This window comes from Amaranthus tricolor, chromosome 12 (assembly GCF_026212465.1).
Source record: "Amaranthus tricolor cultivar Red isolate AtriRed21 chromosome 12, ASM2621246v1, whole genome shotgun sequence".
Taxonomy (NCBI): Eukaryota; Viridiplantae; Streptophyta; class Magnoliopsida; order Caryophyllales; family Amaranthaceae; genus Amaranthus; species Amaranthus tricolor.
In genome coordinates this window covers 25,648,582-25,658,581 of record NC_080058.1, presented here as the reverse complement: position 1 = coordinate 25,658,581, position 10,000 = coordinate 25,648,582, and the positions used below count along the sequence as shown (strand labels likewise).

General features: G+C 36.1%; 1 long non-coding RNA gene across 1 annotated transcript in view; it reads left to right on the top strand.

Annotated features, from left to right (window-relative positions):
- The first annotated feature begins 142 nt into the window (after positions 1-142).
- Positions 143-10,000, top strand: part of LOC130828948 (uncharacterized) — an 11,099-nt gene continuing 1,241 nt past the window's right edge. Inside the window, exons 1-3 of the long non-coding RNA XR_009047436.1 lie at positions 143-335; positions 994-1,055; positions 2,537-10,000. The exon at positions 2,537-10,000 is cut by the window's right edge and continues 543 nt beyond it. This is a non-coding gene — a long non-coding RNA (uncharacterized LOC130828948). The remainder of the gene's footprint in view (positions 336-993; positions 1,056-2,536) is intronic.

Here is a 10,000-nt window from a genome sequence, read left to right as displayed (position 1 = left end):
CACATTTGTAGTATCAAAAGAGATAGCCTTTCTCACTTTTACATTTACATGTTTAAAACCACTATTACATAGCATTTGACATAACCCTACAAAGGGAGAAAAACACATATTAAGAAGCAGCTAACCTTAAATTAAGCACGAGATAATGAAAATTGATGAGATTATAAGCCCAAGGTAGCGCCTCACCATGAATACATAAGGCTACATAAACGGCTATATTCCCAACGGCCATATTCCATAAACGGCTATCACTATTCCCTCTCCGTAGGAACTCACCGCCGCCGGTGTTCGTTCTCTTCCCACCAACGGAATTCCGGCAACCGACGTCTGGGCAGGTTTGTGGTTCTCATTTTTGTGGTTCTCAGAAGTTTAACATCATTTAATATCATAAATTGAGTGTTCGTTTGTTGTCCCAGCAAAAACCCTAAAATTTGTTTCCGACTGAGTTTCTTATTTAGCGATGATTTCTTGATTAGATGTTTTAAATTTTTAGGTATGTGAAATTTACCAGTTATGCGGTTTCAAATCTATCTGCTATGCGATAATCTATTTGAATTTCGATGACATGATGTGGCGAAATCGTCAACGGCACTCGTCCGTTAGAAATTGCATAGCTATACTTAATTGTACTCGCTAGAATAGCAGTTTGAAAACTGTTTTTACACAGGTTTAGATGTTTTCCAGAAAATGATCAACATCAGTGATGCTTAACCTTACATGTTTCATCTCCTAATAATATGTATAAGACGTAAAGCCTACAACATCTTAATACTGTTGAAAATGATGGAGATTGTAAGTGTGGGAAGGTGCTTTTGCCTAAAAGAAGGGATTAAAGATGTGTTATATTTGTAGATTATTTTTCACCCGGATTTGAATGGAAGGGTAGACTATCATTTTCTTAGTGTGTTGAACATTGTTGATCTTTTAGGCTTGATACTTTAAGGTATCATGATTTTCTGTTTGTTGATTCTTTACTTTGATTTGAAAATGCAGAGGATTCTACTAAAAGGGAATCTGGCACTAAGGTTCATCATGCTAACATCCGAGCAGCTAAGGTTAGAATGAGTCTCCTGCTCTTGGAATTTGAGGTTTATGGATTTTCTAGTAGCTGTATAGTGTAACAGCTGTTTTCTTTTTATGCATATGACGTTTATGGATGTTTTTTGTAAAGTGAAACATGGACTAATTTTGAGTAACTAAGTTGAAAATTGTTACGAGATTAAGAAATAATGTGTGATATAGCACATATGCAATCGTATGCCTTAATTGGAATTTGTTTCTTTTACACAGTCCTGTGAGAATTAAATTCCAACACTTTTATTTTTGTGCAAATCAGTTTTCTTAGCTAAAGCCTAAAAGTCTATAATGCCTCTTCTTTGTCTTCTCAATATTAGCATAATATTGAAAAGTCAACCCTAAACATTTGTTTGCCTTAATCTTTATGTTCTAATTTTCAATCTTAATCTAAGTCTTAAATAATCCCACTCCATCATCTATTTAAAAGGTAGTCTCAAGATGAAGAGAAAGAAAGTGAAACTAATTTAAAGGGTTTTATTTTTGAATTTCCATATCTTTTTTGATTTGATGGTTTCATTGATTCTTTGAATGAATTAATTGGTTTTTGATTTATTTATTTTGGTGGGTTTTACTGATTTTGGATTCTTCACTATGGTTTTTGTTTTTCTTTACTATTGTTGACGGGGGTTTTCGATTTTGGATTAGCATCTTACCGTGATTACTGGCGAGAAATACGGAAACTAGCAGAGAATAATTAAGCAGTTGGATTTCTTATTTTCTTTCGGTCTTTGCTTCCTGAGGTTAAGGCTGGCTGTGTCATTAATCTTACTCCCAAACTTTTCATCCTTAGCTGGTTTTGCATTATTACCTTTTGAAGAATTGATGAAGAACCCATTATTAGCACTTAAAGAATTGATGAAGAACTCATTTGTTGTCTAGTAGGAATTGGAATATATCCATCAACAACATCCATAAGTTTATAAATTTTATCAACCCATTCATTTTCAGTTTTCACCCCTCTTAATATTAGGGTTCTACATCAATTTATCAATTCTTATTTTGAGATATGCATTATTTTATTCCCAACAAATTAAATAATTTTTTATTGTTCATTATTAGATCTAATCTAAATTATTAAATAAATTAGTTGAGTTAATTTTATTAAATATTTAAAATTTTAGAACTGAAGGAACACGTTAGTTAACCAACAAATGCATAACAAACATAAAGCTACAATGGTTTTGGTACTTGGGTTCATCAAGCTAGTATTCAAGATTCAAGAATTGCATGATATTTTTTAGTTTTTCTTTGGGATTATATCGCTTTTATATGTCATTTTGGAGAAATAAAAAATATTTTAGATGTTCACTTTACAAGTGAAATTCTGTCGAAATTTCGTCCAGTTGTTGTTGCCCCATGGGACTATGAACCCTGGATCCGCCATTGCTGGCTTTAACTGCTAGCCTTCTACAATATACCCCACCCCGTTTTTTCTTTAGTTATTTTTGGTTGTGTGTAGGTACCCTACCGGCAAACCAACAATTGGGATCAGTTTATCGGAGTACCAGACAAGATAACGACCGACAACCAATTCCAAATCAGCAATTCAACAGAGAGAACATCTTCAACTTCGACGGCACGCCACCAGGATAGCCACCAGGATAGCCACCAGCTAAGGGCATTGTCCTCTTCCCTTTTCTTCCTTTCATTTATCTTTTCATTTATTTTTTTTATATTTACTTATTGTGTTTGTTTTAGTGTAGCCTATTGTGTGATATTGTTTTGTTGTGCTTTAGTTAGTGTTCTGCACCGATATTGGGTCCTCCGGACTCTTAATCTTGCACACAATCAGTCCTCTGCATTACGTGGAGGATGATTGACTCAAACTCACACAAAACAACCGCCAATCAACCCAAGAAACCAATTCTTGGTTTTCAGGCCAGCCTTGGTCACCCTCTGATTTGGCTTCACTCACCAACGAGAAATGACCCCGCACACCCTCCCTCGAGTTCCACTCAAATAAGGGAAGATGACACTCTAAATTGTTCCACAATTAGAGTGTAGAAGATGTTCCACACGTTCTTGCAAAGCTGAGATTGTAATGACAAACACACACAAAGGAGAGGAATATAACCTTGAGGAAATGAAGAAGAATTCTTATTAATCACCAAACTTAATGAATGTACATGAGAGACAACCTATATTTATAGTTTTCTAGCTAGCTAACGGCTAATAACATCACGTGCATTACATCATGTGTTTTAAAGACACAAAACAGAAGCATAAAACTAAGTCAGAACACTGATTCTGATTTCAGCACCAGCCTGCTGACTGGGAAACCTTGCACATGGATTTTAGAGAGTTGTGTGAGTCATCAACAGGGTTCTTGGCCCTTGATGGCTAGGTCCATGTGCCAAGATTCCATTTCTACATTAGTCCAGGTCCTGGGTGCACAGGTCTGGTCTCCTCGTGTCGTGCAAGGTGGCTTGGTCGCTAGCTGCTGTGCTGTTCTGTATGGTCTGTATGGGCTGTTCTGATCTGCGATTGGGTTCCTTTGGGCTTCCGTTCCAAGTGATTGTGTGCGCTTCCAGCATGGATCTTGGACCTTGATGGCTTGGTCCATGTATGGAGATCACGTTTCCATGGTTGTTTGGCCCCAGGTCTCCTTTGTTAAGGCTCAAACCACGCTGCAAAGTAAGCTGGTCAGCGGGTGTCTTGCTATTTTGACCTGCTGCTGTTTTCTGTTCTTCCTAAGCATTCTGATGTGTTTGTGGGTTTGCTGTGTTGTTCTTTGTATGATAACCTTGATTCTTTGTGTGATCTTCATCCTTATGAGTTGAGTGAGGTTGAGGTGCATCTTCATTAGTTTGTACTGAACCATGGGCTGAGGTATGTTTTGAGGTTAGGCACACATGGTTCATGTTCCCTTTAAAGTTTTTTTGGTAACCTTTCTAACTTAGTCCTGAGTAATTGAATATAGAGTTAGAAAGCAATTGTGGTCTTATTATTATTATTATTATTATTATTATTATTATTATTATTATTATTATTATTATTATTATTGTTATTATTGTTATTATTGTTATCGTTCGTTATCGTCATCGGTCTTTGCTTCCTGAGGTTAAGGCTGGCTGTGTCATTAATCTTACTTCCAAACTTTTCATCCTTAGCTGGTTTTGCATTATTACCTTTTGAAGTATTGATGAAGAACCCATTATTTAGCACTTGAAGAATTGATGAAGAACTCATTTGTTGTCTAGTAGGAATTGGAATATATCCATCAACAGCATCCATAAGTTTATAAATTTTATCAACCCATTCATTTTCAGTTTTCACCCCTCTTAATATTAGGGTTCTTCATCAATTTATCAATTCTTATTTTGAGATATGTCTTATTTTATTCCCAACAAATTAAATAATTTTTATTGTTCATTATTAGATCTAATCTAAATTATTAAATAAATTAGTTGTGTTAATTTTATTGTTATTATTATTATTATTGTTATTATTGTAATTATTATTATTATTATTATTATTATTATTATTATTATTGTCATAATTATTATTATTATTATTATTATTATTATTATTATTATTATTGTCATTATTATTATTATTATTATTATTATTAGGGAAATTATCAATGGTGCCCTTGTACTATTGAAAAATTACAATGGTACCCAACTGCATTTCAGTGGTACCCCCCAATTATATGGTAATTACAACCGTGACCTTAATGATGAATTTTTCGTTAAATGTCCGTTAAATTTGGAATTTAACCTAATCATGGTTAGTTTCTTCATCTTCTTCCCTTTTCTCTTTCATGGCTGCTCTTTCCCTCCGTAGCTTGCTCAACATGTAAACTAGTCCTCCAACTTGAAGGATAATTCACCACTTCCAAAGGTTGCATCGAAGAATCAACATCCTCAACATTAGTTGTCTCAACAATTTCTTCAAGATCATCTACAACCTCTACACAAGATGCCTCAACATCTCCTTTAAGATCATTAATCACCTCTACAAAAGATGCTTCAACAATTTCTTCACTACCCTCTTCATTGCATGAATCTGGATATTCATCATAGATAGGAACCACACTTGAATACAAGTCGAGTTCCTCTTGTTTAGAAGCAATTTCATCACCTTTTGTCTCCACAATGGATGGTTCTTGATTGTTAAAAGAAGAAAACAATGGTGTGCTGTGTGTATCAACATGCTTTGAAATGATCTCAAATTTAATCCTAACCGGATCAACATCAGGATTAAACTCATGAACAATTACCATTTTAGAATCTCCATGTTGCTCTTGCAATTGTTGTTGAAATCTCAGCTTTTCTTGACGAAGTTCAAACTTCCTCTTCAAGCTTTGCTTTTGACTCCTAACATCCACCAATTTTTTAAGACAAAGACACAATTGAGCCCAATCCCTTTGACGGTAACAGTCCACTTTCAACCTCACAAGCCTTTCCTCCTCCAAATTCAATATGTTTAGGTGAAGGTTTTCAAGTGCACACTCTAGTTTATCCAATGATTTATGTGTGTTCATGTCTGCTTCCGTTGATTTCATATTCTAAGGCTCAAGAATCTCTCAAAAATTAAGTATGAGATTAAGGGTAAGAGTGAAAAAGAAAGAAAAACAAAGAAATGAAGTTTGGAATTTTTTGTGCACAAAACAGAAAGAAAATAGAACCAAACACCCCAAATTCAGAAATCTGTGTGAAATGTTTGCTACTGAAAACCCGAACAAACAAAATCCAAGTATGATGAAACTTGGTGACAACACACCTCAAGATGTCTACAAACACCCCAAATTGGAAATACTCAAATACGTGGTCTAGTTTGATCATAAATCAGATTTCACTACACACATACAGTCTGAATTGTTTCTGTGACCTTTGGTCAAAAACACTTGCGCATCTTTTTGTTCACAACTCCAATGACTACACAAAAAGGCTTACCAAAAACTAGACTCAAAATGAATCAATACGAAAAAAAGAAACAATGAAAAAGACTCAAAAATGAAGGAGACACAACGAAAATACGGAAGACAAATACAAATGAGACTCTCCTGTACTTTGAGAAACAACAATGAAATGGGTCAATCAAGAAACCTATGAAACGTAAGAAAAAGCGCACAAATGATGTGGTTTAATGAATATAGGATATTTATTGATAATTTGGTGAAAGATGAGAGAAAAATAAAAGAATCTTGATAGGTTTTCGAAGACAACTTACCAAGGTACCCGGATTTCATCAGTTTTGGGCAGTCTGTAAAGAAAAATTCATATCTCCTTAACCACAACACCAAAACTAATGATTCCAAAGCCAAAACTTTCCCAACTGAATCCGAAATACCGTGTAAAAACAGTTTTGAAAACAAACCACAATACGATCCCCAAAACACTACTACTTTCGACCCCAAATGCAGTCAGTTTCTGACAGCTTCTGTTTCTTCTTGTTATTGCGACTTTTGTCTGTTGTTGCTCATCAAAATCGATTGAATTATGAACCCCAAGGACTTTGAGGCTCTGATACCAATTGATCCAAGTACGCGTGGTCAACGCACGAATTGGATTTGAAACGAAGATGAGGGATATTCCAAGAAACTGACACGAAGAATAGGTGTAAGAACTGGACTGCCAGACTCCTTAATCACTCAACTCTATGCTTCCTCCTTTGATCTGCAAGGGAGTTAACAGCATCTATTGATGGGGAGGAGTGGTGTCTTGATGAACACACAAGAACACGCACAACCTTGAAGGGCAAAATTGGCCCTTTGTAACCCAATTGCAAAGCAATTGAAAAAAAATTCACTTGATGAAATTTCAGAACGTTATCATTCATAACTTCTCATTACAATGAACAAGCCATCTATATATAGACGTAAGGGAAGAGGGAAATACAATGAGAAGGCTAATGACACGTCTAACTAACAATAACGGTCATAAAGGAGCACGTGCACAACATGTGCTTCATTAAAACATAAAAACAAGCTGCAAAAGTATTCTGAAATTCTGACAGAAGGGCTGCTGACCAGGCGACCTTCCACCCACTTTCTTGTGCTCTTCCCAAGGTTGATAATGGCCACTAAGAGTCTTGGTGGCAAGATTCTAGTGTAGAGATTCCATTTCTATCCTTGGTTGTCCCGTAGATCAAAAGGTACGTTCAGGCCAAGGCTCACAAGGTCAGCTGGTCATAAGATCAGTGCTGATTTGTTTCGAACCAGCTGCTGACTACACGACCTTGCACACGGATTTCAGAGAGTTGTGTGAGTTATTAATAGGGCTCTTGGCCCTTAATGGCTAGGTCCATGTGCCAAGATTCCATTTCTACTGTAGCCCAGGTCGTGGATGCACCGGTTTGGTCTTCACGTGTCGTGCAAGGTGGGTTGTTCGCTAGTTTTGCTGCTGTGCTGTTCTGCTGCTGTTTTCAGTGTTCTGTGTATGTTGTTGGCTTTCCTTGTTCTTGCCTTTGTATCTATTTCTCCATGATTAATTCATCCCCCTTCCTAGCTGTCTTGGCTCTCATTTCATTCAAGATCCATGGGTGAATCACTAAGTGCAGAACCAGAATCATCAGAAACATTAGAGTAGCTTCAGTAGCTCCTGTTGCTCTTGTTGCTTCAGTTGCTATCTCTGTCTTTGCGGTTGCTTCTTGATGCCTTTGGGCTTACGTTACTTCCTTCATCTAAGCCTAGTTGATTTGGCTCAATCTCATCTACATACATGTCTTCAAGGTCATCTTGTATTGAACCATGTGATTGAGAGATGCACATGACTTGGGAGATGCATGTGCATATGGTTGAACAACACACGTCCATTCATCCACTTATTGCCAAGCTACCAAGATCTAAACCAATATGGTTCAATCCCTCCTTCTTGGAAAAAGAATTGTCCTCAATTCTTGACCTGTATGTTGTGACTAGCTGAATGTGTGCACAAGATTGATGTGTTGTTGGATAGGACATCTTCTGAATTCTGTTGCACGCAAATAAATCTGCTGCTGCACCTTCTGTGTTGTCCTTAATTCTTGAACCAACAAAACAAGAACAGTAGACTATCATACTCATTAATAGCTTCATAGAACAACTTCAGTTGCACTATATATACTCATTAATAGCTTTAAGGAACAATTCCAGCTGTTGTTGTGTTTAAGTTGCTGCACTACAATGTTAATGTACATATATTTCTAGCACAAACTACTAGCAAACTTTAATTAAATTAGGAATCAGGTTTCCCATGACCATTACACATGTAAGGAAGAATGTTGTTGCCCTTACTTGCATAATGAACCACACCCATATATTAAACAAGCTTACCAAGAAGATTAGCTTGCTCGTATTACCAAGGCTACACTCTGCTTGTTGCATTCTCCCCTTTTTAGAAAAAATCCTTCCTCGAATTTTTGTAGGATGAACCTCAACAAATCTACTAACATGAGCAAACTCCACAAAGTGTGTTTGTTTAACCACATGATCAATGTGAACAAACTTTCCCTCCGTAGCTTGCACAACATGTAAACTAGTCCTCCAACTTGAAGGATAATTCACCACTTCCAAAGGTTGCATCAAAGAATCAACATCCTCAACATTAGTTGTCTCAACAATTTCTTCAAGATCATCTACAACCTCTACACAAGATGCCTCAACATCTCCTTTAAGATCATTAATCACCTCTACACAAGATGCTTCAACAATTTCTTCACTACCCTCTTCATTGCATGAATCTGGATATTCATCATAGATAGGAACCACACTTGAATACAAGTCGAGTTCCTCTTGTTTAGAAGCAATTTCATCACCTTTTGTCTCCACAATGGATGGTTCTTGATTGTTAAAAGAAGAAAACAATGGTGTGCTGTGTGTATCAACATGCTTTGAAATGATCTCAAATTTAATCCTAACCGGATCAACATCAGGATTAAACTCATGAACAATTACCATTTTAGAATCCCCATGTTGCTCTTGCAATTGTTGTTGAAATCTCAGCTTTTCTTGACGAAGTTCAAACTTCCTCTTCAAGCTTTGCTTTTGACTCCTAACATCCACCAATTTTTTTAAGAAAAAGACACAATTGAGCCCAATCCCTTTGACGGTAACAGTCCACTTTCAACCTCACAAGCCTTTCCTCCTCCAAATTCAATATGTTTAGGTGAAGGTTTTCAAGTGCACACTCTAGTTTATCCAATGATTTATGTGTGTTCATGTCTGCTTCCGTTGATTTCATATTCTAAGGCTCAAGAATCTCTCAAAAATTAAGTATGAGAGTAAGGGTAAGAGTGAAAAAGAAAGAAAAACAAAGAAATGAATTTTGGAATTTTTTGTGCACAAAACAGAAAGAAAATAGAACCAAACACCCCAAATTCAGAAATCTGTGTGAAATGTTTGCTACTGAAAACCCGAACAAACAAAATCCAAGTATGATGAAACTTGGTGACAACACACCTCAAGATGTCTACAAACACCCCAAATTGAAAATACTCAAATACGTGGTCTAGTTTGATCATAAATCAGATTTCACTACACACATACAGTCTGAATTGTTTCTGTGACCTTTGGTCAAAAACACTTGCGCATCTTTTTGTTCACAACTCCAATGACTACACAAAAAGGCTTACCAAAAACTAGACTCAAAATGAATCAATACGAAAAAAAGAAACAATGAAAAAGACTCAAAAATGAAGGAGACACAACGAAAATACGGAAGACAAATACAAATGAGACTCTCCTGTACTTTGAGAAACAACAATGAAATGGGTCAATCAAGAAACCTATGAAACGTAAGAAAAAGCGCACAAATGATGTGGTTTAATGAATAAAGGATATTTATTGATAATTTGGTGAAAGATGAGAGAAAAATAAAAGAATCTTGATAGGTTTTCGAAGACAACTTACCAAGGTACCCGGATTTCATCAGTTTTGGGCAGTCTGTAAAGAAAAATTCATATCTCCTTAACCACAACACCAAAACTAATGATTCCAAAG